Below are 14099 nucleotides of genomic sequence, written 5' to 3'. Positions count from 1 at the left end.
TAGTAGTTTTTTTGGTGGAGTCTTTAGGGTTTTCTATGTACAATAATCATGCCATCTGTGAATAATGAGAATTTTACTTCGTCCTTTCCAATTTGGACACCTTTTATTTCTTCTGCTTGTCTGATCTCTGTGGCTAGGACTTCCATTGCTACCTATATATATATATATAAGCCTAAGCAACTGTTACGGCAGAAGGACCCAACGGCAAGACAGGACCAGTCACTATGATGTGCACTGGCCACCCTGATTGCCTGATCAGGGCCTGCTGGTCAACCTCCAGGTCTCTCCCCCTGGCCGGCAGGTGCTGCCTGCCCGATGGGGAGTGGGGAACCAGGAATGGGGGGTGGGTGGTGGCAGACACTGGTGGTGCCAGGCCAAGGCTGGTGCAGGTCGGGGGAGGAACCTGCTGCCAGCAGCAGGGGGAAGGAAGGCCCTGTCTGGCCAACCTCCCAGTCCCTGAAGGCTTTTGGAAAAACCTCTTTCTGGGGAGGCTTTTCTTCTTCCCCCAATGGCATGCAATTCAAAGGCCCTAGCCATGAAGCTGACCCCCATGGAGCCGCCCAATCTCTCCCTGCACCTGGTCGGATTGAGTCTGGCATGTGGTGGGGTGGAACACCCAAGCTGCTGCCTGCAGGTGGGAAGCTGGTGGGGGTGGGGCGTGAATGCAGGGGCCTCGGAGGTGGACCACCCGCCCCAGCATGCTCTCCGCCTGGAGACGTCCAGCTGTAGACCTCTGAGCCCATTAACTGGATCAGTGGTGGGGTGGAAAGCAACCTGGGAGGGTGAGGAAATGAAACTTGGGGTGAGTACCACAGGTGCAGTCCCTGAGACCTTTCCCTCCCAGGATAATGCTGTGCTCCCTAACCTTCCACGTGCCAAGAGATAAATGTGGATACACAAAGAGGCAGGCCCCCAAGGAGCTTCAGCTGGGGGGACGAGAGGAGTTTCTCACTTCTGACACTCCCACCCTTTGCTTTAAGGCTGCATTCTCCTTCCCTAATACATGTTGCTTGAAGTACACAATGGTTTGTGTTTAGACATGTGATAAATGTGGGGAAAGCAAAGTTTTGTGTTTTAGAATAAAAGAGTGTGGAGTCTTTGGGGTCTCTCTCTCTCTCTTTTTCACACACACACACACACACACACACACACACACACACACACACACATTCTCCTTCCTCCCCTCTTCCCTGGTCTGGCGAATCTTCATGCAGAAAGTTAACCCTGGCTCCTCAGAACCCACCCTTGCTGGAGTGGCCTCTGTTTTGTTTTGTTTGTTTGTTTTTTTCTCTCACAAGGTTTCTTACTAACCTCTAAACAGGCAGTGGGACATCCCCCAGGGGTCCCGGATTGTGAGAGGGTGCAGGCTGGGCTGAGGGCCAACCCCCCCCCCCCCACACCCATACATGAATTTCTTGCACTGGGCCTCTAGTGTTGAATAAGAGTGGTGAAAGCAGACATCCCTGTCTTGTTCCTGTTCTTAGAGGAAATGGTTTTAGTTTTTGCCTATTGATTATGATGTTCATTGTAGGATTGTCATACATGGCTTTTATTATATTGAGACTAGAGGCCTGGTTTAGGAATTCGTGCATGGGTGGGGTCCCCAGGGGATCGGGGGGAGGCTGGGTGGTGATCGACCCTCTGGGTGGGCAGTGGGACACCCTTGCCAGCCCAGGATCTGGATCCATCCTGCTGAGTTTCGCACTGGTTGTTGGGAGCCACCTGGCAGCCGCTTTTATTTCCTTTCTTCCTTGTGCAGCATCTAGGGAAGGGAAGCGGTGTGGTGCCTGAGGCCAACTTCTGGGAGGCCAGCAGCACTGTTGGGATCGTGCTGGTGGCACTGGTCTGTCGGTACCTGGCCCGTTCTCTGGAGGTTGGACCTGCAGGGCTACTGAGGGAGTGAGTGGCTGTTTGACAAATTCTGTTGCCTCTTCAATTATGTTGTTGATTTTTGGGTTCTGCCTTATTTGCTCGTTTCTTAATCTGTCACTTGCTTTGTTTTCACTTTTTTTCCATTGATCTGCACATAGTCACTGTGACTAGCAATCGAAGGAGAAGACCGCCACCCCCTACTGCGGTTGCTGCACATTTTCCAATTTTCTGAAACAAAAATCCTGCACACCAGCCAGTCACTCTACCCATTACACTCTGAGCGGCTGCTGAGTATTTTTCTACCATCGGCCCAGACTGTGGCCCCAAACACGATTCCACCAGTCGTGTCTTCTTGAATACTCAGCTAAATCCAACACTTGGTTTTCATATTCTTGGTGAGGGGGTTCTGGTTCGCCATGACACGGTAGCCTGCAGTCTGTATTGAAAGTGGTCCGTGCCCACCCTCCTCTCTCTCCAGTACTTAAAAAACAACACCTCGCCGAAGCAGGTTTGGCTCAGTGGATAGAGCGTCGGCCTGCGGACTGGGGGGTCCCGGGTTCGATTCCGGTCAAGGGCATGTACATTGGTTGCGGGCACATCCCTGGTGGGGGGTGTGCAGGAGGCAGCTGATCGATGTTTCTCTCATCGATGTTTCCAGCTCTCTATCCCTCTCCCTTCCTCTCTGTAAAATATCAATAAAATATATTAAAAAAAAAACAAAAAAAAAACAACAACACCTCACCTGAGGATATGAGAGAGAGAGAGAGAGAGAGAGAGAGAGAGAGAGAGAGAGAGAGAGAGAGAAAGGTGTGAGAGAGACATCAGTGAGTTGCCTCCCATATACCCCCTGACCAAGGAACCAAACCTGGATCTCCAAAACCCAGGTAGGTGCCCAGACCAGGAATCAAACCTGAAACCTCTCAGTGCCCAGGACGATGCTCCAACCAACTGAGCAACCAGGCCAGGGCATCTCTCCCCACTACTTTAAGAGCCTTCATCTTTTTTGTTATTGATTTCTATTGGGGGGGATGTGGAAGACTGTATTATCTATGACATTATTTCTCCAGCATTTATTAAGGTTTGGATCTTGGCCTGGTATGTGGCTAATATTTGTAAAATTTCCATGTGTGCCTGAAATTAATGGCGATTCTTTAATTAAGAATTTAGAGTACTATAGTGGTTACTTGGATAAACCTAAATAAATATCTTTTTCAAATATTTCATACATTTACTATTTTTTTTGTCTGTTTGATTTATTGATTACTAATGGGCAAGTCAAGATCTTGTACTTTAGGGCTCTGTTTTATGTGTCAGGACTTTTATATTTTTCTGGCAACATGACTCGTTTCATCACAATGTTCCTGTTATTCCTAATCATCTCTTTTTGCTGTAATGTCAATTCTATCTCATAGAAGCACAGCCACACTGTCTTTCTTTCGGGAGACACTAGGCTGGTATATCTTCTCCCTTTCATTTCCTTTTTCCTTCCTGTGCTTGTGAAATCTATTTATTTATTTATTTATTTTATTTTTAAAACATTGATTTCAGAGAGGAAGGGAAAGGGAGAGAAACATCAATGATGAAGAGCATCATCAATCGGCTTCCCCCTGTACCCCCGACTGGGGACTGAGCCTGTAACCCAGGCATGTGCCCCGATTGGGAATCGAACCGTAACCTCCTGGATGCTCAACCACTGAGCCATGCTGGCCAGGCTATTTATTTATTTAAAAAATGTTTGATTGATTATTGATTTTAGAAAGAGAGGAAGAGAGAGGAAGTGATAGAAATATCAATGCATGCACATTAATTGGCTGCCTCCTGCACACCCCCTGTTGGGGATCAAGCCTGAAACCGGGGCATGTGCCCTGACCAGGAACCAAACCTGCGACTTCTTGGTACATGGGTCAGTGCTCAACCACTGAGCCATACTGGCCAGGTGATGTTCATTTTTTATTCAGTCTATGAGTGTGGATCATTGCAGGTTTATTAATTGGCAGGTATGGTCTGTTTTCACTTCTTGAAATATCGATGCATATGGATTTATTCCTACTGTGTATTTTATTTTCTATTTACCATGCTTTTTAAATTTTTATTTTTTTCATTCATGTATTTATTCCACAATCAAAATAAATCATAACTTAAAAATCATAACGTTTTTAAAAGGTAAAGGAGACTTGGTGTCACAGTTTCATTAATAAATCAGACATCGGTCTAAAATGCAACACTAAACAGGTGTTCTAGTCCCATGGTGGAATAAATACATAATAATTACACATAAAATTTCACTCAAGATCTGGGATGAGGCCAATAACCCTTTGCAGCAAACTGCCCCATGAAGATAGGCATGCTGCAAACAATTTCTATTAACATTTTACTGCAAGGTGGAAAATCCCCAAGGTAACTACAGACACAGTACTTCATTCCATGCACCTGGCCTTGGCTTTTGTCTTCCTTCCTCGACATATTCAAATCCAGAAAGGTTTCTGCACCCCACGCTCAAAAAGGCCACCATGAGTCCCCAAGGACCTGAGCACAGACCGCAGTTAATGAGTCTGTATGAAACCTTCATCCAGGACCTCCAGGGAAATCAAGAACCCAAACTGGTAGAGCAGCAGCATTTTTTTAAAAAAATATATTTTATTGATATTTTACAGTGAGGAAGGGAGAGGGATAGAGAGCTAGAAACATCGATGAGAGAGAAACATCGATCAGCTGCCTCCTGCACACCTCCCACTGGGGATGTGCCCGCAACCAAGGTACATGCCCTTGACCGGAATCGAACGCGGGACCCTTCAGTCCGCAGGCCAATGCTCTATCCACTGAGCCAAACCGGTTTTGGCGCAGCAGCATTTATTTGAGCAATAGTTTTAACTGACAAATGAGCTCTGACAGGCCATGTGCATTTCATAAACAAACCCAAATATTGTCTTATTAAGTTCTTTTTTTTTCTTGCAAAATGTTAAGTAGACCATTCAAGTTAAATTTTTTTTTTTTTTTTTTTTACAGAAACAAAAATTCAAAGGGTTTATACCAAAAAGCAAACCAGTGTTTTGCAGCCTAACTCATTTGCTTCTGGGCTGGGAAGCCATGCCAGGGCGATGAGGCAGTAGATGGTCCCTCCCAACGTTAGTGCCACGGTGGTCCGGTAAAGCGTTTGGTCAGGCCTTTGGTCGTCTCAGGTGGATGGCACACGATCAGATTTCTGGAGAAACTTCTGTAGCTCTGGAACTTTGTTTTTCCCACCATAATCTTATGTAGGATAATCGAAAGTCAGTTTAGTTGGTGTGGCAAATATGGCAGGCGGTGCCTCCGTGGAAACCACAGGCTTTAATCCCTGCGGGTTATAGCCATGGGAAGCCCATGCTTCCACCGAATTCTGCGTGAAGCCTCTAAACTTGTAGGACATGACGCCCAGTGTCCCGCTTCTCGCAGCCGCTGCCTGCGCGACCGCCGCAAGGAAGGCTTACCACGCTTTTTAAAAAGAGTCTTTCTCCACTTCCACTCCTCCTATTAGATTTAGTTTTCTTTAAAACGATAGACATTATAATTATTTTATTTTTGTAGTTACCTGTACATTTAAAGCATTTCTGAGAATATAATATGTAGTAGATAAAGACGCCTACATATACTGGAGCGGTGCAGCTCAATAAACTTTCACAAGTTGAGTCACCCCCTGAACCACAGATGAAGAAACACATTTTTATCAGCATTTCAGATGCCTCTCGTGCCCTGTTCAATCCCCCACACTGCAGGAAGCCCGTGTCTTTTAAAAATATATATTTTTTGATCTCAGAGAGGAAGGAAGAGGGAGAGAGATATAAGCATTGATGATGAGAATCATTTATTGGCTGCCTCCTGCACATCCCTATGGGCAACCTGGACGTGTGCCCTGACTGGGAATTGAACCTCGACCTTCTGGTACACAGGTTGACACTCAACCATTGAGCCACACTGGCCAGGCAGGAAGCCCGTGTCGTGACTTCAAGCATTAATCAATTAAGTAACTGGGAGAGTTACTTAGTTTCTCTCAGTTTACTCATCTGTACATTGAGGATAATAGCAGCATCTAACTCTTAGGGTTATTGTAAGGATTCAGTCAATTGAAAAATTAAAGGTGCTTAAACAGGACTTGTAGCCATTGGCAGTTTCCAAGCTTTGAGGCATCTGGTCACACTTTAGTTTTTACGGCAGACTTGCAAAGGAGGAAGCCGTGGCCATCATCACACCCATGATTACACAGGGACTGGTAACAAAGCCTGGGGAAGACCCTGTGCCCTTGCCTTCCCTCACCCTGCCTCTCCTAAACCCAGAGATGCCCGATCTCAGCTCAGAGCTGAGCTGCCCTTAGTTGTTAGTTGGGGAGTGGCCCTTCCAAAGTCTGGAGTCAGGTGAACAACACAGGTTTGGACAAGTGAGATCTGGGAATCGTCTTGGTGGATGAAAGGTGATTCGTCCCGTGGACTCTGGCACTGTTTGCAGCCACCCCCATGTTCTCTGTTAGCTTTGGGATTATAGAAATTAATTTCACCCCCTCCTCTCTGTCATCTGTCTGTGTGCGTGGCAGTGAACCAACCTCAAATCTGGAGGAGCCAAGCTGGCCCAGCTAGCCTCTTCCTCACAGGCTGTGAGTAAGAATGATTGTGATGACTGGTGAAAAGAAACCTCAGCTTCGTACAATAGCGTTGTAGCCACAGAAAAGCTGTGATGTCATCTGTAAAGATAAATGCAGAAGAATCTTGGATTCTAAATTTTGGGGTGTCCCTGATTCTAAGATTTGGGGAGTCTGAGATTCTCAGATTATTATTCTAGTAATAAAATTTGTTTCTAAGTCTCATGGATGACTCTTTATGAAGAATTACAAAATGATGCTGTGCATTGTTTCTGTTTTTTTAAAAAAATATATTTTATCGATTTTTACAGACAGGAAGGGAGAGGATAGAAAGTTAGAAACATCGATGAGAGAGAAACATCCGTCAGCTGCCTCCTGCACACCCCCTACTGGGGATGTGCCTGCAACCAAGGTACATGCCCTTGACTGGAATCGAACCTGGGACCCTTCAGTCCGCAGGCCGACGCGCTATCCACTGAGCCAAACCAGCTAGAGCGATGCTGTGCATTGTTAAGGGATAAAGTGCACCCGATGTCTGCCACTTTTTTTGAAATACATAAAAAAGCAGATGCCCTAGCTGGTTTGGCTCAGTGGATAGAGCGTCGACCTGCAGACAGAAGGGTCCCAGGTTTGATTCCAGTCAAGGGCACATACCTGGTTGCAGGCTTATCCGCGGCCTAGGCCCTGGTTGGGGCTTGTGCAAGAGGCAACCAATCGATGTGTTTCTCTCACATTCATGTTTCTCTCTGTCTTTTCCTCTCCCTTCCACTCTCCCTAAAAATCAATGGAAAAATATCCTCAGGTGAGGATTAAAAAAACAACCCCAAACAAACAAACAAACAAACAAACAAAAACAGATGACTTGATGGATGGATGGAAGAATAAATTTGAGATAAAGCTAGTAGAATAACACTAATTGTAGAATCTAGGTGGTGTCTTATTGTACAATTCTTTAAACTATTCTGTATATTTCCAAACTGTCATACTAAAATGTTAAGAAAATATGAAGCTATTGGCTTCTGTCTCTTAGTGAAGACAGTGGCTTCATTTGGGAGAGTTCATCAGTTGAGATTTTCAAATGTTGGTAGAGTCAGCACTCAAGACTGGTGGGAGAGTGTAACAGAGCTTGACAAAGGCTTTCCCGACAAAGATCCGGGATTAAGACTTTTGTTGCAGCCCAGCTGGTGTGGCTCAGTGGTTGAGCGTTGATCCAGGAACCAAGAGATTGTAGTTCGATTCCCAGTCAGGGCACAGTCCCAGGTTGCAGGCTCAATTCCCAGGAGGGGGTGTGCAGGAGGCAGCCAATCCATAATGTTTCTCTCTTATCAATGTTTCTATCTCTTTCTCTCTAAAAATCAATAAAAACGTATTAAAAAAAAAAGACTTTTGTTACAAGTGGTGGAAATCTAACTCAAACTAGTTTAAGCGAGAACGAGGATATATTTTTAGGAGCTCTGGGGCAGATCAAGAGGCAGCTATGCTGGATTCAGGCTTTAAATAATATCTTTAGGATTTTGTTTTTCTCAGTCTCTTTGCTCTTGTCTCTCCTTGATTTTGTTGTCTAACAGGCTTTATTCAAGTGGGGATAGGAGAGTTGTTTGAAGTCTGAGGCTTATCTTGTCTGTAGGAGAATATATCAGTCATTCCTTGGTATCCATGAGGAATTGGTTCCAGACCCCTTGCAGTTACTGAAATCTGAGGGGGCTCAAGTCCTTTAGTTGGCCCTCTGTATCCCCAGGTTCCACAACCAATGGTAGTTGGTGGAATCCATGGATACAGAACTATGGATATGGAGGGACGACTGTACTTTCAAAATATGTTCTCCCCTCCCACGGTCCTTCTCTTAGGACAAGCTTACACTTCCCTTTCCCCCATGGTTTGCTTGGTCATGTAACTTGCTTTGGCCATGACTACTGTTGTATGTACGGGGGTCAGCATTCCAGGCATTGCTCCTTCCTTCAGGGACAGGGATCCAGGGGAGCCTTACTGTGGCTAGTTGACAGGTGTTTCCCAGTCCTCATTGGATTTCCCTCCCTCAACTTAGTAAGTGGTCCTTTCATTAACTTCTCAATTATCCTATTTGTGTGTGACTCACCTTTCCTGCTGGGATCCTGACTGGCACAGCATTCCATTGTATGGATGTACCACATTTTGTTAGTCAGTCATCTAATGATGAACATTTGGGTTATTTCCGATCTTTCACTATTAAACAAAGCTGCAGCAAAAAAGCTTGCCCATAGGTCATTTTGCGCACAGTTGAGTCCATGTGTAGGCTAAATTATTAGCTGTGAAATCGCTGAGTCAAATGATACATTCCCTTATCCCTTTGGCTGATATTGTCAAACACACTCAGAGGTTGTACCAATTCATAGTCCCCCAGCAGTGGATGAGAGTGAGGATTGTTTTTTATTGATTTTAGAGAGGGAGAGAGAAACATTGATGTGAGAGAGCAACATTGATCGGTTGCCTCCTGCATGCTGGGGACCGAAGCAGAAACCTGGGTATGTGCCCTGAATGGGAACTGAACTGGCGACCTTTTGGTGCATAGGAACGATGCTCAACCAGCTGAGCCACACCAGCCAAAGTAGAACATTTTTCACTTTAAAGACATATTTATTTTAAGACATTTTAAAATTCAATGTATAATGACTGCAGTATTTCAAGTCTTTGGTACTGAGACTGTGGTTCCAAAGTTTTGTTTTTGTTATGTCATACATGGAAGATTGTCAAAGGTTTCCAGCCTCCTCCCAAAAGACGGTGCACGTGGATGGTTTCAGTCTGAATGGGCACTTGGTAGTAATGTGTTTGTTATGAAACAAGGCATGTGGTTTTGGGGTTTCCAGGAACCCTCCCACTCCTACCCCTGGCTTGTGGGAAGCAACCAGAACTGGAACCCAAGGTGTCAACACAAATCTGATGAATGTTTGAAACATGATAACTGTGGTGTCTTATGAAACACACAGGGTTCTGGAGGTTTAATTACTTCACCCTTGATGTTTTTGTGTGTGTGCCTGTTTGTAGAATAGGCAGGAAAGAGTCCAATAGAAAGTCTGGGCACTGCTACTTTTTAGTTGTGTAATTTGTGAGTATGTCACCCAATGACTTTGGGACTGAATGTCCTCACCGACAAAATGAGAATAATAATAGTAATCCAGTCATACACCATTTAATGATGAGATATGTTCTGAGAAATGCATCATTAGACAATTTTGTTGTGCAAATATCATAGAGGGCACTTACGCAAACCTAGATGGTCTAGCCCAATGTTCAGCAAACTCATTAGTCAACAGTACAACGATTGAAATTTCTTTTGAGAGCCAAAATTTTTAAACTTAAACTACATAGGTAGGTACATTGTTATTAACTTAATTAGGGTAATCCTAATTTTGTGGAAGAGCCACACTCAAGGGGCCAAAGAGCTGCATGTGGCTCGTGAGCTGCCGTTTGCCTACCAGGGCTCTAGCCCAGTGATTTTCAACCAGTGTGCCGCAAGAATTTTTAAAACATGCAGTACCTGACTATTTAGTTAGGGGCACTGACCTCTTTTCCCTTAGATTGTAAAAAAAAAAAAAAAAAAAAAAAAAAATGACAACAGCCAACACAGCAATAGCTATCCAGTGTGAATGAATCAGAATTATATCTATTTTTGTCAGATTAGCAAAAAATATAACATGTTTTTTGGTGTGCCAGAGAATTTTAGTAATTAGTTTATGTGTGCCATGAAATAAAAAAGTTGAATATTTCTGGTCTAGCCTACTGCACTCCTAGGCTCTATGGTACAGCCTACTACTCCTAGGCTACAACCATGCACAGCATGTTACCGTACAAAACAACACAAAATTAAATCAAGCACAAAGGAAATTGATGTGATCAAGAGATGAAGTAAACACCAGATGTATGAGGCTTCTGCCAGCATAACACAACATACTATGCAACATCAAAAATGTGAAACATCTTCATGTAGTCCCATTTGTTTATTTTCTCGTTAGTTTCCATTGCCCTAGGACAGCGGTTCTCAAACTGTGGGTCATGACCCCTTTGGGGGTCGAACGACCCTTTCACAGGGGTCGCCTAAGACATCCTGCATATCAGATATTTACAGTTATAATTCATAACAGTAGCAAAATTACAGTTATGAAGTAGCAACGAAAATAATTTTATGGTTGGGGGTCACCACAACATGAGGAACTGTATTAAAGGGTTGTGGCATTAGGAAGGTTGAGAACCACTGCCCATGGAGCTATATTGGTAAATGTCTGAGATTTTGCTGCCTGTGGATTCCTCTAAGATTTTTATGGTTTCCTGTCTTACGTTTAAGTCCTTTATCCATTTTGAGGTGCTTTTTTTGGGGGGTGGGTGTGTGTGTGTGTGTGTATGGTGTAAGTTGGTGGTCTAGTTTCATTTTTTTGCATATATTTGTCCAATTTTCCCAACACCATTTATTGCAGAGACTGTCTTGATTCCATTGTATGCTCTTGCCTCCTTTGTCAAATATTAACTGAGTGTAATGGCTTGGGTCAATTTCTGGGTTCTATTCCATTGGTCTATATGTCTGTTCTTGTGCTAGGACCAGGCAGTTTTGAGAACAGTGGCTTTGTAATATAGCTTGATATCTGCTATTGTAATCCCTCCTACTTTGTTCTTCTTTCTCAGGAATATATCCCAAGAAACTAGAAAGGATATATGCACCCCTATGTTCATAGCAGCACAATTTACAATAGCTAAGATTTGGAAACAGCCTAAGTGCCCATCAGCAGATGAGTGGATTAAAAAACTGTGGTACATCTACATTATGGAATACTATGCTGCTATAAAAAAAGAAGGAACGTTTACCATTTGCAACAGCATTGATGGAACTGGAGAGCATTATGCAAAGCGAAATAAGCCAGTTGGAGAAAGATATAATGATCAACATAAACTGATGAACAAAAATAGATCCAGAGACAAGGTAGCACTGAACAGACCGTCCAATCTCAGAGAGAAGGCAGGAGGTGGGGGGTTAGAGATCAACCAGAGGTCTTGTATGCATGCATATTAGCACAACCAATGGACACAGACACTGGGGTGGTGGGGGCTTGCCCTCTGGGGTGGGAGTGGCAGGGGGGTGTCAATCGGGGAAAGAGGAGACTTATGTAATACTTTAAAAATATATTAAAAAACAAAACAAACCAGAACAAAACCCTTCTGTGGCTTGAATTTATAACCCGCTTGGAAAGAAGATGAAATGTGTGAGTGCCTCTGTCTGATTTGCTGTTAAAGTCGAGGAGGCTGGTAAAATAGTCAGGAGGCTAAATGAACCCCTTCGTCTCCCTGCTTTTCCGCGAGATTGGAAGTTTCCAGCTAAAAGGTGCTCCCTGAAAATCAGCCGGGAGATGATACCGCTCAGAGGCCGCGGAGTGGGGCTTAGAGGTGCAGGTCACCCAGGATTCAGGTCAGGGCTGTGTGACTTCAGAGCCAGCGGGACTCCAGGCATTTGAAGGAAAGGAGCCCGGCCAGGTGACAGGGGCAGAGAGGGCGAGCCCCATGACTCCATGTGCAGGTTACGGACAGCAGCGTGGGTTTATTCGCGGTGCCCTCAGGAGGTTTAACCATTTTTTTAAGTAACAACCAATAGGTTTTTAAGCAGAGGAGTGATGAGGCCAGGGCTGCACTGGATAAACATTCCCACAGGCGCTGTGAGAAGTAGACTGGAAGGAGGAAGAGGCGGGAGGCCTCTGGGAGGCGGGCGGTGCAGGCACAGGGAAGCTGGCGTGGTCCTGAGCTTGGCAGGGGGCTGTGGAATTTGGCGCAGGGTGGCATTTAGGGCTTGAAGAAGAAGAGGTAAAGGAGAGCCCTAGTTTCCAACTTCATCACTTGGATAGAAAGTGGTGAAATGTGAAGTAACTGAAGACAATACAACGGGCGTGGGGGTGGGGTGGGGGAGCATTTCCATGAGCTGGGCCTAGCTGTGCCTGTCCCATGGCCTGGGCAGCACTGAGAGTCACCCTGCCCCCTACCAGGGCCATGCCCTGGGCATGCTCACACACCTAATGCCCACTTCCCTGCAGGGGAGTGCTTTCCCAGGGGCTCCCTCTGCCCGTCCCAGCCAGGCCCAGTGGGTGAGCCCAGGTGAAGCTGCCAAGCTGACACCCCCCACCCCCACCCCCAAGCCCCCCAGAGCATTCTTTCCTTGCCTTTTGTTAAGTCCCTGCCTTGTGCAAGGTTGGAATCAATCCTCCAAAACCTGTACTGGCCCAGAGCTACCAAAACTTGCTGTCTGGGTTTCCTAGACGTTGGAGAGCAGCATTAAAAGCACGGACACCTTGCCGAAACCGGTTTGGCTCAGTGGATAGAGCGTCGGCCTGCGGACTGAAAGGTCCTGGGTTCGATTCCGGTCAAGGGCATGTACCTTGGTTGCGGGCACATCCCCAGTGGGGGGTGTGCAGGAGGCAGCTGATCGATGTTTCTCTCTCATCTATGTTTCTAGCTCTCTATCCCTCTCCCTTCCTCTCTGTGAAATATCAATAAAATATATTTAAAAAAAATAAAAAAAATAAAAGCATGGACACCTTGCCTTCCCCTGAGCATGACCCGAGTTTTTAATGATTGGCTTTCACTGGACACAGGAGAACAAGGCACCTAAGCCCATGGTCTTGGCGTCAGACAGGTCTGGGTGTATGAATAGTTGTGTGATCTTGGGGGAAGCAGCCCAGGGCCTGGCACATAGTAGGGCCCTACTCAATGGAAGGTAGCAGTGATCTGGGGAAGTTGAGAAAGGAGAATAAATTCTGGCTGGAAGGGGCCCTTAGAGATCATCTGCCATTATACAGGTGGGGTAAACCGAGGCCTGTAGAGACTGAAGGGCTTGCCCAAGGACCCACTTAGCGGTAGAACCTGGGGGTAAATGCCACACCCGGACACCAATGGAGGCAGCACAACGTGCCTTTCCAGTTGCGGGCAAGGTTGGCCTGGAGCAGAGGGGCCCAGGGGTGTCCCCCTGGCCAGATGGGGTTTGCTTGCTTGTACAGAGTAGGCAGCATGAACTACTCACTACAGTTTACAGACGTGTCATATAAAAATCCACATTTTTTAATTTGTTTGAAAAAAATCAGAAACGGTGCTCACTCCAGACCTGTATTCCTCCATGGCAGCAGCAGCTGGAGCTGGCCTGGGCTGCTCCCTCCGGCTGTTCTCTGCTTTGCCACAGTCCCCAGCCCTCTCCATTGTCTCCCGGACCCCACAGCCCTGTGTCCCCTGCACGTGACCATCCTACATGAGCTATGGTGGTTAGAACACGTGGCTCGCTCCCTCATTTTCATGACCTGCCCTGTCTGCTTTAGGAAATAAAGCTCTCCACATGTTGCAACCCACATATTACCTGCTGTTGTGCAATCCTGAGTCATTTCTCTGGAGCCCTCTTGGCAAATGTTTTCCCCTGAATCTTCCTGCCCACATCCCTCTGGAGACAGAAGGTCCTGCCTGTGGTCCTACGTGGGCCCTGCCTCCACATTCCCCACTTACCTCTGCTTTGTGGGATTATGCCAAGGGTTAGTGTTCATTTTCCCTATCGTCTTTCTTTTCCCCACTCCAAGCCCCTGCCTGCCCATCAAGTGCCTCTCCTCCCCTCCTCCCTGCAGAG

General features: G+C 45.9%; 1 pseudogene across 1 annotated transcript; it reads right to left on the bottom strand.

Moving 5' to 3' along the window:
• Positions 1-4934: 4934 nt before the first annotated feature.
• On the bottom strand, positions 4935-5278 carry LOC308236178 (cytochrome c oxidase subunit 7A2-like, mitochondrial; annotated as a pseudogene). Its single transcript has one exon. The product of its transcript is annotated as a cytochrome c oxidase subunit 7A2-like, mitochondrial (transcript).
• Positions 5279-14099: the final 8821 nt, after the last annotated feature.

This window comes from Plecotus auritus (assembly GCF_963455305.1).
Source record: "Plecotus auritus genome assembly, chromosome: 10".
NCBI lineage: Eukaryota > Metazoa > Chordata > Mammalia > Chiroptera > Vespertilionidae > Plecotus > Plecotus auritus.
This window is presented reverse-complemented; position numbering and strand designations above follow the sequence as displayed.